A 20,396-nucleotide genomic window follows, 5' to 3' on the forward strand; every position below is an offset into this window, starting at 1 on the left:
AAAATCGGCAGTGTATCAAATACTTGTTCTCCCCACTGTATATATATATATATATATATATATTTATTTTTTGGGTGTGTGTTAGAATAGCATTTATGTATTTTGTATATAGTTATTTCCTTCAAAATGTATCACTGTACCAATTCGGCCACCTGGGTACATTTGTGTGGGACATCTGGGTGACTTCATGCTCAATGTCATGTAGCTCGCTCATTTTTTAAGTTATCTGTCTAAAACCTTGCTCAGCTATTGTTGCCATCTTATGTTCTTCATTCAAATCATCCACAGCATCCTATCTGTATGTTTTCTGTTCTTGGTCATTTGAAAGATGATGCAGCAACAATAAAAAACAGAAAACGTATGTTTATTTCCTTGTATTTTCTTCTACCAGATCTATTTTGTTATATTCTCCTACATTCAATTCACATTTCCACAAAATTCAGAGTGTTTCCTTTCAAATGATACCAAGAATATGCATATCCTTGCTTCTGGGCCTGAGCTAAAGGCAGTTAGATTAGGGTATGTCTTTAGGCAGAAATTGAGAAGTTGGGGGGGGTACCCCAAAGAAGTTAACAAAGAAATAGGTACTCCTATATGCTTACTTTAGAGTTATTAATGTAAATGTAGGTGTGCTGCAAACATTGGGCTATATGTTTGGATTTTTTAGACATTGTCAGGCTGCGTGATGTGACTCTAATGATTTTTTAAAAGTTGCTTGAAAGGCATGAGCTCCGTTTTTTTTTGTGCAGGCTGTACACACTTCATTAGTCTCTCATTGACAAGCACTTGATAATGCCTCGAATTTCACGGCAGCATCCCCTTTGTGGCCGTAATGCACCCTAAAAAAATCCTTGCCTTTTGTGGCCTTTGTGGCCTTCTCACATCACGTGATCGCGTCTTTCTCACAGGCTTCAAGTGAAGACAGACACATTGGGGATGCAGCTCCACACGTCCTTATCCAATTCCGAGGTGCATATTGAAGGTATTGGAAGAACTGTCCACATTTACTTTTCGTCAGCCAACAAGATGAGTAGGTGTAATAAACAGCAAAAGCACTAGCCTATGTCAATCTACTGTTCCCCATAGTACAAAAGTCTACCTATTCTATTCTGTGCGAGAAATACATATTCCAAACATAATCTAGGACAGTTGTGGGATGCAATAGATCCCAAATTAATAGAACCACTAGCATCAAAAAAACTTTTTTACGCAATGTGGCTGACGCAACAGATCAGAACATTTAGCTTAAAATGTTGATAAACTATTAGGCTATTTCTTAACATTATAAGCGCAGCAATCCACACATGGCAGTAGACTGTAAGCTATTAGTGGGATAACACCATTATAAAAAGTGACTACAAATGTGATTATGCATGTAATGCTTTTATTATAAAGGTGAATTTTTATGGTGAAAATTATCTTATCCAAACTTGAAACTCACGCGCCGCTTATGAATGCCAGTTAGGCCCTAAACCCCTCTTAGAGTTAGATGCACTATTGTAAAGTGGTTGTTCCACTGGACATCATAAGGTGAATGCACCAACTTGTAAGTCGCTCTGGATAAGAGCGTCTGCTAAATGACTTAAATGTTAAATGTAAATGTAAAGTGGATTAACTTTTAGTTGGTACTCATCCCGGATCCGGGAGCACCCCCCACAGTAAAAAAGCTGACTAGCATAGCCTAGCGTCACAAGTAAATTGTAGCATCTAAATATCATTAAATCACAAGTCCAAGACACCAGATGAAAGATACACTTCTTGTGAATCTAGCCACCATTTCTGATTTTTAAAATGTTTTACAGGGAAGACACAATATGTAAATCTATTAGCTAACCACGTTAGCAAAAGACACCATTTTTTTTACTCCACTATTTTTCCACTCCATCACTAGCTATCACCAATTCGACCAAATAAAGAAATAAATAGCCACTAACCAAGAAAAAACCTCATCAGATGACAGTCTGATAACATATTTATTGTATAGCATAGGTTTTGTTAGAAAAATGTGCATATTTCAGGTATAAATCATAGTTTGCCATTGCAGCCACCATCACAAATCTCCCCAAAGCGACTAGAATTACTACAGAGAGCAACGTGTATTACCAATTTACTCATCATAAAACATTTCATAAAAATAGACAAAGCATAGCAATGGAAAGACACAGATCTTGTGAATTCAGACAATATTTCAGATTTTCTAAGCGTTTTACAGCGAAAACACAATAAATCGTTATATTAGCATACCACATGTGCAAACGTTACCCCAGCATGAATTCAAGGCAACGGGAGCGATAACGTTATCATCACCAAAATATATTAATTTTTTCACTAACCTTCTCAGAATTCTTCCGATGACACTCCTGTAACATCATATTACAACATACATATAGAGTTTGTTCGAAAATGTGCATATTTAGCCACAAAAAAACGTGGTTATACAATGAGAATAGTAGCAAAACTGGCCTGAAAATGTCGGGCGCCATCTTTGAGAGTGATCTAGTCTAATCGATAATAAATCATAAACTTGACTAAAAAATACAGGGTTGACAGGAATCGAAAGACAAATTAGTTCTTAATGCAATCGCTGAATTACATTTCTAAAATGATCCTTACTGTGCAATACCGGGTCCGCCAAAGCGAAGCTACACAAAACAAAATGGCGAAATATGCGTTTAACATTTTTCAACAGAACAGCGATTTATCATCATAAATAGTTCTTACTATGAGCTGTTCTTCCATCAGAATCTTGGGCAATGTATCCTTTCTCCGGTCTAATCGTCTTTTGGTCGAAAGATGTCCTCTTGTCCCGTCGAAATGGCCACTAACGTTCGGTATGTACAGGATAAGTGCCCAGCTCATGGAAGGACGTCACAAATAAATGCCTCAAAATCACACTAAACGGATATAAATTGCTATAAAACGGTTTAAATTAACTACGGGTAAAAACATGACCGGCGATATATTACTGGCTAAACCAAGGCTTGGAAAGAGGCCAGTCCGACCTACATTGTGCGTCGAGCGCAGGGAGCGAAAGAAAGCTCCTTCCGGTCTTTGGTGTTTTATACAGGCCCTGATTGCGCAATCGACTCCATTCAAATTGTCACCACTTACTGACATCTAGAGGAAGGCGTAGGCAGTGTTTGTATCCTCATAGCATTCACAGGGACATTAAAACTGACCTGGGACCAGAGGCCAAGATTTCTGAAATCTCACTCCCTGTCAGGAAAAGTTCTGTAGAATGAGTTCTGTTCCACTCAGAGACATAATTCCAACGGTTATAGAAACTAGAGAGTGTTTTCTATCCAATAATAACAATAATATGCATATTGTACGAGCAAGAATTGAGTACTAGGCAGTTTAATTTGGCAATGTCAACAACAAAAAAAGTGCTAACAGCTCCCCCTATTGACAATTAAGTTAATGTGCTTAATTTTAAGGAGTTATTTGGCCACTTTAGTTATGATACAAACCTTATCAAAACATATAAGCCTATGGGCTAGGCTATATAAGGTGTGCGACTATGATTAGAAAAAGACAGCAGTTTCTTATGCTGGGCATCATTCCAATCATGATAATATATAATTCACAAGTGATAGGCTAATATTGTCACCCATCAGAATATTCTTGATTTAATCTTGTCTTTAGATATACTAAATAATATATATGTGAAATTTGTTTGGATTTAGAATGGACCGGTACCATGCACCTGTCTCGAAACAGGGGCAGCGGGTGAAAATACTATGCACTTAAATAGCGAATGGTGGACGCTTTCCCGAGTTGATGTGCATAATATTAGGAAAGTTGAGAAATAAATATAGTAAGCCTTGCCTATTGAAACCGGATGGGATCCTCCTCTTTTTAGTAGAAGCCATCACTCTGTTTTCTTGCGCATTTTTATATCCTATAGAAATGATGCGCAACATAAGCTCACGGGCTCTAATGAAGTGTTTGATTCGATTTTTGAACACATTTGCATTGATGTCAGTTCCAACTGCAGAGTGATTAGAGGAACAATAGAGTGCTGAGTACTAGGCAGTTAGCGAGTCTAGTAGGCAATAACCATCAGCAGCATCAGAGCTTGGAGTAGCCTAATTACCATGACTAAACGGTCACGTGGAATTTGACTGGTGACCGCCGGTGTGGCAATAATACGGTCATCGCAACAGCCCTAGTAATAGTGTTATTATATGGTGCAAACCTCTAGTGAGTGAGTTACTTTTATGCCATTAATATCAAGCAAAACTTCTGAAGTCGGGAAGAACATTCTTAGAATTGCAAACAAAAATTATGATATTGAAAGCAAAACACAAACCTCAAAGTATTGATCGCAAAACAAAACATTGCTTGGAAATAATGTTTACATTTGAAAGCAAATTAATTGCTTTCAGTGAATAGAATGTTATTAAATATGCAATTGAATAAAACACCTCCCTCCTACCTGCACTTTCTCCTATTGGTTATGTTACCCTGGACTTTGCTTCCTCTGCCTTTTTTTCCAGTCGGGAAATTCATTCCAGCCAGCACATTAATTCCAGCAATATAGCACTCTCCATTCAACTGCTGGTTTCCCTTTGAAGCTAAGCAGGGTTGGTCTTGTTCAGTCCCTGGTTGGGAGACCAGATATAGCTGGAAGGGGTCAAAAATAAATGTGTGAAAAGAATGTCAAATTTGGGGGAAAATATACATTTATTTCTTGGTAGTTTTTTTTGTGAGGTATGTGTTATAGACCTCTGATATCACTCCTTACCAAAGCAGACTGACAGGTCAGATTCAATTTAAATGCGCTAAGTGTTCTCTGTGGTAAAATGTCATGGACAGGTGGTTAGCAGTTATGAATAGCAACGGAGTCACAACACAACTGCCAATGGAAGAGAGTTGTAATGGATGTAAACAAGTTTTGAGTACTGTAACAAACTGAACAGCACATATTGTTCTTGACTGTGACTTTAAATTCACAGTTAGGATAATGTACACACACACAAACACACACAAACATGTCATGGCCTCTTATTTTTCAGCGCATGGAGTTGAAACGTGAAACTCTGAACCGTTTGAATATTCAGAACAGTACAGTACAATCCCCTGCAGATATATTAACATGCTAATGACACCAGGAATATACCTCTGAAGAATTAACAACTCATACTGAACTGGAAGTACCTCTGAGTGTGTTGATGCATATTAACAATACTGTGAATATTCAGTTATTGTGATCCAGCAACACTTTTCCCGACAGAATAATCAACATGCTAATGATGATACCTGGAACTGAGCTCTTAACACAAATGCATCACCTTGTGCTGTAAAATGGGTTCATGACACAGGTTAACCATGTCATATCCTACTGTCAATGGACATCATCTCTGTTGTCACCAGGGCCAATCTTCTATTGTTCTACTGGACAGCATCTCTGTGGTCACCAGGGCCAATCTTCTATGTTCTCCTGGACATCATCTCTGTGGTCACCAGGGCCAATCTTCTATGTTCTCCTGGACATCATCTCTGTGGTCACCAGGACCAATTTTCTATTGTTCTACTGGACATTATCTCTGTGGTCACCAGGGCCAATCTTCTAGTGTTCTACTGGACATTATCTCTGTGGTCACCAGGGCCAATCTTCTAGTGTTCTACTGGACATTATCTCTGTGGTCACCAGGACGAATCTTCTATTGTTCTACTGGACATTATCTCTGTGGAAACCAGGACCAATATTCTATTGTTCTACTGGACATCATCTCTGTGGTCACCAGGACCAATCTGTGACTCAGACTTTAATATATTCTTTAGAGGAATAATACCGCTCTCTTATTGACAGGGAGTTTATTTATAGTGGCTGTGAAGGTCAATGTCTTTCGATGCTGCAGTGTGTGTATGTGTGTGTGTGCACGCGTGTATGTGTATCGAACAGAACAGTAGACCTGAGAGACTGCATGAGCTTCACTGTCTGTCACAATCACAACACCTGTATTTTACCACAAATCCATATATCCATTAACCTGTTCAAACATCCATCTATTCATCCATCAATTTATAACTATCTGCTTATTTACAAACCAGTCATTCTCCCATTTATTCAACCATACAAATACTTTCAAATAGTAGGCTATTTATAGGAAATTATTTGAAAATACTTTAAATAGAAGTAGTTGATTGGGGCCACATTATTTGAAAATACTAAAAAACACAGAAAATAAGTATTTAAATAACACAGAATCAAATACACATGTATTAGAACTCAGGTCTGACACAAACACACGGGCTGCTAGAAGCACAGTGGTCAATTTCAGTATAATGGTTTTGGGCTCACAGCAGTTATGCTCATGTCTCAGACGTCTCTAGGGAACATCTAGATGTGACAGAATTTGTTAGGAATTGATGATTGTGTAACAGCTCCACCTTGACTGCCCCAAAGTGCTGATCTGGATGACAGACAGAGACAGAGACAGAGACAGAGACAGAGACAGAGACAGAGACAGACAGACAGACAGACAGACAGACAGACAGACAGACAGACAGACAGACAGACAGACAGACAGACAGACAGACAGACAGACAGACAGACAGACAGACAGACAGACAGACAGACAGACAGACAGACAGACAGACAGACAGACAGACAGACAGACAGACAGACAGACAGTAGTTCAGTTAAGGTTAGTACAGGACAGTGTAGAGGCAGACTACTGCTCTATCTACTGTCTCATCAGTGTAGAGACAGACTGCTGCTCTCTATCTACTGTCTCATCAGTGTAGAAACAGACTGCTGCTCTCTATCTACTGTCTCATCAGTGTAGAGACAGACTGCTGCTCTCTATCTACTGTCTCATCAGTGTAGAGGCAGACTGCTGCTCTCTATCTACTGTCTCATCAGTGTAGAGACAGACTGCTGCTCTCTATCTACTGTCTCATCAGTAGATAGAGAGCAAATCTTTCATTGAGAGTATTTTAACTTTTTGTGTTGTTTGTTGGTTTGGCAATGCCACTGTCAGCCAGAGAACTATGCTGAGAAGGATTATCACCACAGCAAGCAAGGTACTTGGTGTCAAACAGACAGGCCTGGATGAGATCTTTAAGGTCAGGGTGCTCCGCAAGGCTCACAAAATTATTTTAGACCCAAGCCACCCCTTGTACCCAGACATTGAACTACTCCCCTCTAGGCGCAGGTATAGGGCACACCTCAGTAGGAAAAACAGAACTAGACAATCATTTGTGCGAGGTGTGATATCCCTCCTAAATAGCTCGGGCTAATGTTCCTATCAACTCAGTAAGGCCAGCAGGTTAGTGTTTTTTTTTTAATGTTTTTTTTTGTATGTAGCTGTTATGAAAGTTGTATTGTCAATTTTGTTTTGTATTTAAATACCACTTTAAACGTGTACATGACACTGCAACAAAATTTCCCCATGGGGACAAAGGAATCAGTAAGTAGACGCAGACTGCTGCTCTCTATCTACTGTCTCATCAGTGTAGAGACAGACTGCTGCTCTCTATCTACTGTCTCATCAGTGTAGAAACAGACTGCTGCTCTCTATCTACTGTCTCATCAGTGTAGAAACAGACTGCTGCTCTCTATCTACTGTCTCATCAGTGTAGAGACAGACTGCTGCTCTCTATCTACTGTCTCATCAGTGTAGAGACAGACTGCTGCTCTATATCTACTGTTTCATCAGTGTAGAGGCAGACTGCTGCTCTCTATCTACTGTCTCATCAGTGTAGAGACAGACTGCGGCTCTCTATCTACTGTCTCATCAGTGTAGAGACAGACTGCTGCTCTCTATCTACTGTCTCATCAGTGTAGAGGCAGACTGCTGCTCTCTATCTACTGTCTCATCAGTGTAGAGACAGACTGCTGCTCTCTATCTACTGTCTCATCAGTGTAGAGGCAGACTGCTGCTCTCTATCTACTGTCTCATCAGTGTAGAGGCAGACTGATGCTCTCTATCTACTGTCTCATCAGTGTAGAGGCAGACTGCTGCTCTATCTACTGTCTCATCAATGTTGAGGCAGACTGCTGCTCTCTATCTACTGTCTCATCAGTGTAGAGGCAGACTGCTGCTCTCTATCTACTGTCTCATCAGTGTAGAGGCAGACTGCTGCTCTCTATCTACTGTCTCATCAGTGTAGAGGCAGACTGCTGCTCTCTATCTACTGTCATCAGTGTAGAGGCAGACTGCTGCTCTCTATCTACTGTCTCATCAGTGTAGAGGCAGACTGCTGCTCTCTATCTACTGTCTCATCAGTGTAGAGGCAGACTGCTGCTCTCTATCTACTGTCATCAGTGTAGAGGCAGACTGCTGCTCTCTATCTACTATCTCATCAGTGTAGAGGCAGACTGCTGCTCTCTATCTACTGTCTCATCAGTGTAGAGGCAGACTGCTGCTCTCTATCTACTGTCATCAGTGTAGAGGCAGACTGTTGCTCTATCTACTGTCTCATCAGTGTAGAGGCAGACTGCTGCTCTCTATCTACTGTCTCATCAGTGTAGAAACAGACTGCTGCTCTCTATCTACTGTCTCATCAGTGTAGAGAGACTGCTTCTCTCTATCTACTGTCTCATCAGTGTAGAGACAGACTGCTGCTCTCTATCTACTGTCTCATCAGTGTAGAGAGACTGCTTCTCTCTATCTACTGTCTCATCAGTGTAGAGACAGACTGCTGCTCTATATCTACTGTCTCATCAGTTTAGAGGCAGAATGCTGCTCTCTATCTACTGTCTCATCAGTGTAGAGACAGATTGCTGCTCTCTATCTACTGTCTCATCAGTATTGAGGCAGACTGCTGCTCTCTATCTACTGTCTCATCAGTGTAGAGACAGACTGCTGCTCTATATCTACTTTCTCATCAGTTTAGAGGCAGAATGCTGCTCTCTATCTACTGTCTCATCAGTGTAGAGACAGATTGCTTCTCTCTATCTACTGTCTCATCAGTGTTGAGACAGACTGCTGCTCTCTATCTACTGTCTCATCAGTGTTGAGGCAGACTGCTGTTCTCTATCTACTGTCTCATCAGTGTAGAGGCAGACTGCTGCTCTCTATCTACTGTCTCATCAGTTAGAGACAGACTGCTGCTCTATATCTACTGTCTCATCAGTGTAGAGGCAGACTGCTGCTCTCTATCTACTGTCATCAGTGTAGAGGCAGACTGCTGCTCTCTATCTACTGTCATCAGTGTAGAGGCAGACTGCTGCTCTCTATCTACTGTCTCATCAGTGTAGAGGCAGACTGCTGCTCTCTATCTACTGTCTCATCAGTGTAGAGGCAGACTGCTGCTCTCTATCTACTGTCATCAGTGTAGAGACAGACTGCTGCTCTCTATCTACTGTCTCATCAGTGTAGAGACAGACTGCTGCTCTCTATCTACTGTCTCATCAGTGTAGAGGCAGACTGCTGCTCTATCTACTGTCTCATCAGTGTAGAGGCAGACTGCTGCTCTCTATCTACTGTCTCATCAGTGTAGAGGCAGACTGCTGCTCTCTATCTACTGTCTCATCAGTGTAGAGACAGACTGCTGCTCTCTATCTACTGTCTCATCAGTGTAGAGGCAGACTGCTGCTCTCTATCTACTGTCTCATCAGTGTAGAGACAGACTGCTGCTCTCTATCTACTGTCTCATCAGTGTAGAGACAGACTGCTGCTCTCTATCTACTGTCTCATCAGTGTAGAGGCAGACTGCTGCTCTCTATCTACTGTCTCATCAGTGTAGAGACAGACTGCTGCTCTCTATCTACTGTCTCATCAGTGTAGAGGCAGACTGCTGCTCTCTATCTACTGTCTCATCAGTGTAGAGGCAGACTGATGCTCTCTATCTACTGTCTCATCAGTGTAGAGGCAGACTGCTGCTCTATCTACTATCTCATCAATGTTGAGGCAGACTGCTGCTCTCTATCTACTGTCTCATCAGTGTAGAGGCAGACTGCTGCTCTCTATCTACTGTCTCATCAGTGTAGAGGCAGACTGCTGCTCTCTATCTACTGTCTCATCAATGTAGAGGCAGACTGCTGCTCTCTATCTACTGTCATCAGTGTAGAGGCAGACTGCTGCTCTCTATCTACTGTCTCATCAGTGTAGAGGCAGACTGCTGCTCTCTATCTACTGTCTCATCAGTGTAGAGGCAGACTGCTGCTCTCTATCTACTGTCATCAGTGTAGAGGCAGACTGCTGCTCTCTATCTACTATCTCATCAGTGTAGAGGCAGACTGCTGCTCTCTATCTACTGTCTCATCAGTGTAGAGGCAGACTGCTGCTCTCTATCTACTGTCATCAGTGTAGAGGCAGACTGTTGCTCTATCTACTGTCTCATCAGTGTAGAGGCAGACTGCTGCTCTCTATCTACTGTCTCATCAGTGTAGAGGCAGACTGCTGCTCTCTATCTACTGTCTCATCAGTGTAGAGGCAGACTGCTGCTCTCTATCTACTATCTCATCAGTGTTGAGGCAGACTGCTGCTCTCTATCTACTGTCTCATCAGTGTAGAGAGACTGCTTCTCTCTATCTACTGTCTCATCAGTGTAGAGACAGACTGCTGCTCTCTATCTACTGTCTCATCAGTGTAGAGAGACTGCTTCTCTCTATCTACTGTCTCATCAGTGTAGAGACAGACTGCTGCTCTATATCTACTGTCTCATCAGTTTAGAGGCAGAATGCTGCTCTCTATCTACTGTCTCATCAGTGTAGAGACAGATTGCTGCTCTCTATCTACTGTCTCATCAGTATTGAGGCAGACTGCTGCTCTCTATCTACTGTCTCATCAGTGTAGAGACAGACTGCTGCTCTATATCTACTTTCTCATCAGTTTAGAGGCAGAATGCTGCTCTCTATCTACTGTCTCATCAGTGTAGAGACAGATTGCTTCTCTCTATCTACTGTCTCATCAGTGTTGAGACAGACTGCTGCTCTCTATCTACTGTCTCATCAGTGTTGAGGCAGACTGCTGCTCTCTATCTACTGTCTCATCAGTGTAGAGGCAGACTGCTGCTCTCTATCTACTGTCTCATCAGTGTAGAGGCAGACTGATGCTCTCTATCTACTGTCTCATCAGTGTAGAGGCAGACTGCTGCTCTATCTACTATCTCATCAATGTTGAGGCAGACTGCTGCTCTCTATCTACTGTCTCATCAGTGTAGAGGCAGACTGCTGCTCTCTATCTACTGTCTCATCAGTGTAGAGGCAGACTGCTGCTCTCTATCTACTGTCTCATCAATGTAGAGGCAGACTGCTGCTCTCTATCTACTGTCATCAGTGTAGAGGCAGACTGCTGCTCTCTATCTACTGTCTCATCAGTGTAGAGGCAGACTGCTGCTCTCTATCTACTGTCTCATCAGTGTAGAGGCAGACTGCTGCTCTCTATCTACTGTCATCAGTGTAGAGGCAGACTGCTGCTCTCTATCTACTATCTCATCAGTGTAGAGGCAGACTGCTGCTCTCTATCTACTGTCTCATCAGTGTAGAGGCAGACTGCTGCTCTCTATCTACTGTCATCAGTGTAGAGGCAGACTGTTGCTCTATCTACTGTCTCATCAGTGTAGAGGCAGACTGCTGCTCTCTATCTACTGTCTCATCAGTGTAGAGGCAGACTGCTGCTCTCTATCTACTGTCTCATCAGTGTAGAGGCAGACTGCTGCTCTCTATCTACTATCTCATCAGTGTTGAGGCAGACTGCTGCTCTCTATCTACTGTCTCATCAGTGTAGAGAGACTGCTTCTCTCTATCTACTGTCTCATCAGTGTAGAGACAGACTGCTGCTCTCTATCTACTGTCTCATCAGTGTAGAGAGACTGCTTCTCTCTATCTACTGTCTCATCAGTGTAGAGACAGACTGCTGCTCTATATCTACTGTCTCATCAGTTTAGAGGCAGAATGCTGCTCTCTATCTACTGTCTCATCAGTGTAGAGACAGATTGCTGCTCTCTATCTACTGTCTCATCAGTATTGAGGCAGACTGCTGCTCTCTATCTACTGTCTCATCAGTGTAGAGACAGACTGCTGCTCTATATCTACTTTCTCATCAGTTTAGAGGCAGAATGCTGCTCTCTATCTACTGTCTCATCAGTGTAGAGACAGATTGCTTCTCTCTATCTACTGTCTCATCAGTGTTGAGACAGACTGCTGCTCTCTATCTACTGTCTCATCAGTGTTGAGGCAGACTGCTGCTCTCTATCTACTGTCTCATCAGTGTAGAGGCAGACTGCTGCTCTCTATCTACTGTCTCATCAGTGTAGAGACAGACTGCTGCTCTATATCTACTGTCTCATCAGTGTAGAGGCAGACTGCTGCTCTCTATCTACTGTCATCAGTGTATTGGCAGACTGCTGCTCTCTATCTACTGTCATCAGTGTAGAGGCAGACTGCTGCTCTCTATCTACTGTCTCATCAGTGTAGAGGCAGACTGCTGCTCTCTATCTACTGTCTCATCAGTGTAGAGGCAGACTGCTGCTCTCTATCTACTGTCATCAGTGTAGAGACAGACTGCTGCTCTCTATCTACTGTCTCATCAGTGTAGAGACAGACTGCTGCTCTCTATCTACTGTCTCATCAGTGTAGAGGCAGACTGCTGCTCTATCTACTGTCTCATCAGTGTAGAGGCAGACTGCTGCTCTCTATCTACTGTCTCATCAGTGTAGAGGCAGACTGCTGCTCTCTATCTACTGTCTCATCAGTGTAGAGACAGACTGCTGCTCTCTATCTACTGTCTCATCAGTTTAGAGGCAGAATGCTGCTCTCTATCTACTGTCTCATCAGTGTAGAGACAGATTGCTGCTCTCTATCTACTGTCTCATCAGTATTGAGGCAGACTGCTGCTCTCTATCTACTGTCTCATCAGTGTAGAGACAGACTGCTGCTCTATATCTACTTTCTCATCAGTTTAGAGGCAGAATGCTGCTCTCTATCTACTGTCTCATCAGTGTAGAGACAGATTGCTTCTCTCTATCTACTGTCTCATCAGTGTTGAGACAGACTGCTGCTCTCTATCTACTGTCTCATCAGTGTAGAGGCAGACTGCTGCTCTCTATCTACTATCTCATCAGTGTAGAGGCAGACTGCTGCTCTCTATCTACTGTCTCATCAGTGTAGAGGCAGACTGCTGCTCTCTATCTACTGTCATCAGTGTAGAGGCAGACTGTTGCTCTATCTACTGTCTCATCAGTGTAGAGGCAGACTGCTGCTCTCTATCTACTGTCTCATCAGTGTAGAGGCAGACTGCTGCTCTCTATCTACTGTCTCATCAGTGTAGAGGCAGACTGCTGCTCTCTATCTACTATCTCATCAGTGTTGAGGCAGACTGCTGCTCTCTATCTACTGTCTCATCAGTGTAGAGAGACTGCTTCTCTCTATCTACTGTCTCATCAGTGTAGAGACAGACTGCTGCTCTCTATCTACTGTCTCATCAGTGTAGAGAGACTGCTTCTCTCTATCTACTGTCTCATCAGTGTAGAGACAGACTGCTGCTCTATATCTACTGTCTCATCAGTTTAGAGGCAGAATGCTGCTCTCTATCTACTGTCTCATCAGTGTAGAGACAGATTGCTGCTCTCTATCTACTGTCTCATCAGTATTGAGGCAGACTGCTGCTCTCTATCTACTGTCTCATCAGTGTAGAGACAGACTGCTGCTCTATATCTACTTTCTCATCAGTTTAGAGGCAGAATGCTGCTCTCTATCTACTGTCTCATCAGTGTAGAGACAGATTGCTTCTCTCTATCTACTGTCTCATCAGTGTTGAGACAGACTGCTGCTCTCTATCTACTGTCTCATCAGTGTTGAGGCAGACTGCTGCTCTCTATCTACTGTCTCATCAGTGTAGAGGCAGACTGCTGCTCTCTATCTACTGTCTCATCAGTGTAGAGACAGACTGCTGCTCTATATCTACTGTCTCATCAGTGTAGAGGCAGACTGCTGCTCTCTATCTACTGTCATCAGTGTATTGGCAGACTGCTGCTCTCTATCTACTGTCATCAGTGTAGAGGCAGACTGCTGCTCTCTATCTACTGTCTCATCAGTGTAGAGGCAGACTGCTGCTCTCTATCTACTGTCTCATCAGTGTAGAGGCAGACTGCTGCTCTCTATCTACTGTCATCAGTGTAGAGACAGACTGCTGCTCTCTATCTACTGTCTCATCAGTGTAGAGACAGACTGCTGCTCTCTATCTACTGTCTCATCAGTGTAGAGGCAGACTGCTGCTCTATCTACTGTCTCATCAGTGTAGAGGCAGACTGCTGCTCTCTATCTACTGTCTCATCAGTGTAGAGGCAGACTGCTGCTCTCTATCTACTGTCTCATCAGTGTAGAGACAGACTGCTGCTCTCTATCTACTGTCTCATCAGTTTAGAGGCAGAATGCTGCTCTCTATCTACTGTCTCATCAGTGTAGAGACAGATTGCTGCTCTCTATCTACTGTCTCATCAGTATTGAGGCAGACTGCTGCTCTCTATCTACTGTCTCATCAGTGTAGAGACAGACTGCTGCTCTATATCTACTTTCTCATCAGTTTAGAGGCAGAATGCTGCTCTCTATCTACTGTCTCATCAGTGTAGAGACAGATTGCTTCTCTCTATCTACTGTCTCATCAGTGTTGAGACAGACTGCTGCTCTCTATCTACTGTCTCATCAGTGTTGAGGCAGACTGCTGCTCTCTATCTACTGTCTCATCAGTGTAGAGGCAGACTGCTGCTCTCTATCTACTGTCTCATCAGTGTAGAGACAGACTGCTGCTCTATATCTACTGTCTCATCAGTGTAGAGACAGACTGCTGCTCTCTATCTACTGTCTCATCAGTGTAGAGACAGACTGCTGCTCTATATCTACTGTTTCATCAGTGTAGAGGCAGACTGCTGCTCTCTATCTACTATCTCATCAGTGTTGAGGCAGACTGCTGCTCTCTATCTACTGTCTCATCAGTGTAGAGAGACTGCTTCTCTCTATCTACTGTCTCATCAGTGTAGAGACAGACTGCTGCTCTCTATCTACTGTCTCATCAGTGTAGAGAGACTGCTTCTCTCTATCTACTGTCTCATCAGTGTAGAGACAGACTGCTGCTCTATATCTACTGTCTCATCAGTTTAGAGGCAGAATGCTGCTCTCTATCTACTGTCTCATCAGTGTAGAGACAGATTGCTGCTCTCTATCTACTGTCTCATCAGTATTGAGGCAGACTGCTGCTCTCTATCTACTGTCTCATCAGTGTAGAGACAGACTGCTGCTCTATATCTACTTTCTCATCAGTTTAGAGGCAGAATGCTGCTCTCTATCTACTGTCTCATCAGTGTAGAGACAGATTGCTTCTCTCTATCTACTGTCTCATCAGTGTTGAGACAGACTGCTGCTCTCTATCTACTGTCTCATCAGTGTTGAGGCAGACTGCTGCTCTCTATCTACTGTCTCATCAGTGTAGAGGCAGACTGCTGCTCTCTATCTACTGTCTCATCAGTGTAGAGACAGACTGCTGCTCTATATCTACTGTCTCATCAGTGTAGAGGCAGACTGCTGCTCTCTATCTACTGTCATCAGTGTAGAGGCAGACTGCTGCTCTCTATCTACTGTCATCAGTGTAGAGGCAGACTGCTGCTCTCTATCTACTGTCTCATCAGTGTAGAGGCAGACTGCTGCTCTCTATCTACTGTCTCATCAGTGTAGAGGCAGACTGCTGCTCTCTATCTACTGTCATCAGTGTAGAGACAGACTGCTGCTCTCTATCTACTGTCTCATCAGTGTAGAGACAGACTGCTGCTCTCTATCTACTGTCTCATCAGTGTAGAGGCAGACTGCTGCTCTATCTACTGTCTCATCAGTGTAGAGGCAGACTGCTGCTCTCTATCTACTGTCTCATCAGTGTAGAGGCAGACTGCTGCTCTCTATCTACTGTCTCATCAGTGTAGAGACAGACTGCTGCTCTCTATCTACTGTCTCATCAGTGTAGAGGCAGACTGCTGCTCTCTATCTACTGTCTCATCAGTGTAGAGGCAGACTGCTGCTCTCTATCTACTGTCTCATCAGTGTAGAGGCAGACTGCTGCTCTCTATCTACTGTCATCAGTGTAGAGACAGACTGCTGCTCTCTATCTACTGTCTCATCAGTGTAGAGACAGACTGCTGCTCTCTATCTACTGTCTCATCAGTGTAGAGACAGACTGCTGCTCTCTATCTACTGTCTCATCAGTGTAGAGACAGACTGCTGCTCTCTATCTACTGTCTCATCAGTGTAGAGACAGACTGCTGCTCTCTATCTACTGTCATCAGTGTTGAGGCAGACTGCTGCTCTCTATCTACTGTCATCAGTGCACCAGAGGGAGATATCAGTCCTGCTGTGAATCACTCTTGGTAGAAGCTGCCCTTAGGGACAGGTCTAGGATCAGCATTTCTTCCATAGGTGTGTGCGTGCGTACGCGACAGTGTAAAGCATACTCCAGCCAGGCTACCCAGGAGGATTGTGTTCAGTATGAACATCCAGTGATAATCCTATTCTGTTGTTTCCCTCCAGGAGATCAGAAACATGCAAAATTAAGAGCTGATGGGGATCAGACGAGAGGAGGAGATGGAGATGTCTGACGATGACATGGAGGATACACACGATCCTGACGACTCAGGTACACACACACACTACACAAATACCATGCACACACACACTACACACATACCACACTACACACATACACACACACACACACACTACACATATACCACACTACACACATACACACATACACGCACACACACACACACACACACACACACACACACACACACACACACACACACACACACACACACACACACACACACACACACACACACACACACACACACACACACACACACACACACACACACGAGGGTAGCATTTTCTGAACTAAACTGACCAGACTCACCTCCAAGAACACATAAAACCTCACATAATTCTTCCCAAAAACAATGACCATTTATCTCAACCAGTGGCATATGGGATTTTTACTGTAGGTGAGCGCTAATATCGCCCCGTGATGAACAATACCCACTTTGTCAAAGGCAGGGAGGCAAAATATTTTTGCTTGTCCATTCCCAACGCGCCTCTCCAGGGTGCTGTTCGAGAGACGCATCTCTGCAGCACTCCATCAATGTTCAGTCCAAAAAAATCATCTAACATAAATCATGTAGCAGATCTAAGATATGGTAGATAGAGCATTTTCTGCAGCCTACAGGGTGGAGATAAAATATATGACAATGTATTGAGACGGACACTTTTTACATCATACAGGTATCAAATAGGCTAACCTAAATGGCGCCCAATCAAATAAAAAATGTGCTGTCACGTAAAAAAAAAAATACATATCCTAAAAAAGTAAATGGACCATAGGAAATTGACAATCATGCTACTCACATCTGCTGTCCAGGAGTTTCACCCTGTGGGGTAAATTGACATGATCAGTGGTTTCAGTTTGTATCCATACATTTTTGACAAGCTGATCATAGAAAAAAATTAAATACTTCTGCATTTCCTGCTATGCAAACACATTGCAAATAGGCTCACGATAACTCCTGATGAAGTTGGGTAGCTGATATTCAGAGCTTAAATAGCCAAATTGATTAGTCACAGGAATCGGGACTAATAAAACCAATGCAATGGCCTGTTTTACAAATGGGCCTACCACATGGATGGGCATTCATAAACCTCCATTGCGGGCGACATGGTAGGCTACACCCTAGTAAGCTTGAGCCCACGTCTTTTTTCATCTTTTTTTGTTCCTGTTCAGACTTCTTTTTTTGGTGTTTTACAAACGGTAGGCTGACCACAGATGGGCATTCATAGAATTCTATTTCAGGCTACACTGTAGGCTACACCTCAGTAAGCACAGACCAACGTTGACGCCTTTTGGACATATTTGTTTTGGTGCAATTCGGACCGGCATTGATTTCCACATCCACGGACATTGGTTTTGGGTTTTTGGTCATAGACGTCTATGTTTGGTTCAGATTTGGTCCGGTCCGGTCTGGATTGCTAAACATAGACATCTATGAATTACGTAATTTCAACTTTCATTCAGAACCATAAAGGAACCTTATTTCATCGCACGGAAAATACATATTTTCAACGTCTGGAAAATACCTATTTTCAACGTCCAGAAAATATGTCTTTTCACCTTTCATTCTGAACCAAAATTTAACCTAACTTCATTGTCTTTTTGATGTTTTTTCAAAGTAATTTTGCTTACTGGGACTGTTCTAGTTTTGCGGGGGATGGCATTTTATGATCTCACCTAGGGTGGCAGAAAGGCAAGGACCGGCCCTGATTAGAAAGGAGTCGTCATCTCATTCACTCTCTAAATTAAGTACAGTCTACTCCAGACTGTCTGAGTGTGTGTGTTTATGAGAAAGGGAGATTGCACACAATTGGTAGACACTCTTACAATCTAGTTGGTAGACATTCTAACACTCTAGTTGGTAAACACTCTAACACTCTCTAGTTGGTAGATACTAACACTCTAGTTGGTAGACACTAACACTCTAGTTGGTAAACACTAACACTCTAGTTGGTAAACACTCTAACACTCTCTAGTTGGTAGATACTAACACTCTAGTTGGTAGACACGAACACTCTAGTTGGTAAACACTAACACTCTAGTTGGTAAACACTCTAACACTCTCTAGTTGGTAGATACTAACACTCTAGTTGGTAGACACTAACACTCTAGTTGGTAAACACTAACACTCTAGTTGGTAGACACTAACTCTCTAGTTGGTAGATACTAACACTCTAGTTGGTAGACACTAACACTCTAGTTGGTAAACACTAACACTCTAGTTGGTAAACACTCTAACACTCTCTAGTTGGTAGATACTAACACTCTCTAGTTGGTAGATACTAACACTCTAGTTGGTAGACACTAACACTCTAGTTGGTAGACACTAACACTCTAGTTGGTAAACACTCCAACACTCTCTAGTTGGTAAACACTCCAACACTCTCTAGTTGGTAGACACTAACACTCTCTAGTTGGTAGACACTAACACTCTAGTTGGTAAACACTCCAACACTCTCTAGTTGGTAAACACTCCAACACTCTCTAGTTGGTAGACACTCCAACACTCTCTAGTTGGTAGAAACTCCAACACTCTCTAGTTGGTAGACACTAACACTCTAGTTGGTAGACACTAACACTCTAGTTGGTAGACACTAACACTCTAGTTGGTAAACACTAACACTCTAGTTGGTAAACACTAACACTCTAGTTGGTAAAGTCTAACACTCTAGTTGGTAGACACTAACACTCTAGTTGGTAAACACTAACACTCTAGTTGGTAGACACTAACACTCTAGTTGGTAGACACTAACACTCTAGTTGGTAGACACTAACACTCTAGTTGGTAGACACTAACACTCTAGTTGGTAAACACTAACACTCTAATTGGTAGATACTAACACTCTAGTTGGTAGACACTAACACTCTAGTTGGTAAACACTAACACTCTAGTTGGTAAACACTAACACTCTAGTTGGTAGACACTAACACTCTAGTTGGTAAACACTAACACTCTAGTTGGTAAACACTAACACTCTAGTTGGTAGATACTAACACTCTAGTTGGTAGACACTAACACTCTAGTTGGTAAACACTAACACTATAGTTGGTAGACACTAACACTCTAGTTGGTAGACACTAACACTCTAGTTGGTAGACACTAACACTCTAGTTGGTAGACACTAACACTCTAGTTGGTAGACACTAACACTCTAGTTGGTAGACACTAACACTCTAGTTGGTAGACGCTAACACTCTAGTTGGTAGATACTAACACTCTAGTTGGTAAACACTAACACTCTAGTTGGTAAATACTAACACTCTAGTTGGTAAACACTAACACTCTAGTTGGTAGACACTAACACTCTAGTTGGTAGATACTAACACTCTAGTTGGTAAACACTAACACTCTAGTTGGTAAACACTAACACTCTCTAGTGTGTAGACACTAACACTCTAGTTGGTAAACACTAACACTCTAGTTGGTAAACACTAACACTCTAGTTGGTAAACACTAACACTCTCTAGTGTGTAGACACTAACACTCTAGTTGGTAAACACTAACACTCTAGTTGGTAGACACTAACTCTCTAGTTGGTAGATACTAACACTCTAGTTGGTAAACACTAACACTCTAGTTGGTAAACGCTAACACTCTAGTTGGTAGACACTAACACTCTAGTTGGTAGACGCTAACACTCTAGTTGGTAGATACTAACACTCTAGTTGGTAAACACTAACACTCTAGTTGGTAGACACTAACACTCTAGTTGGTAGACACTAACACTCTAGTTGGTAAACACTAACACTCTAGTTGGTAAACACTAACACTCTAGTTGGTAGACACTAACACTCTAGTTGGTAGACACTAACACTCTAGTGTGTAGACACTAACACTCTAGTTTGTAGATA

At 42.5% G+C, this 20,396-nt stretch overlaps 1 pseudogene; it reads left to right on the top strand.

Moving 5' to 3' along the window:
- The window catches only part of LOC139574526 (ecto-NOX disulfide-thiol exchanger 2-like), a 395,743-nt pseudogene that overhangs the window by 299,243 nt on the left and 76,104 nt on the right, over nucleotides 1–20,396 (top strand).

This window comes from Salvelinus alpinus, chromosome 4, assembly GCF_045679555.1.
Source record: "Salvelinus alpinus chromosome 4, SLU_Salpinus.1, whole genome shotgun sequence".
In the NCBI taxonomy this organism is placed as follows: Eukaryota; Metazoa; Chordata; class Actinopteri; order Salmoniformes; family Salmonidae; genus Salvelinus; species Salvelinus alpinus.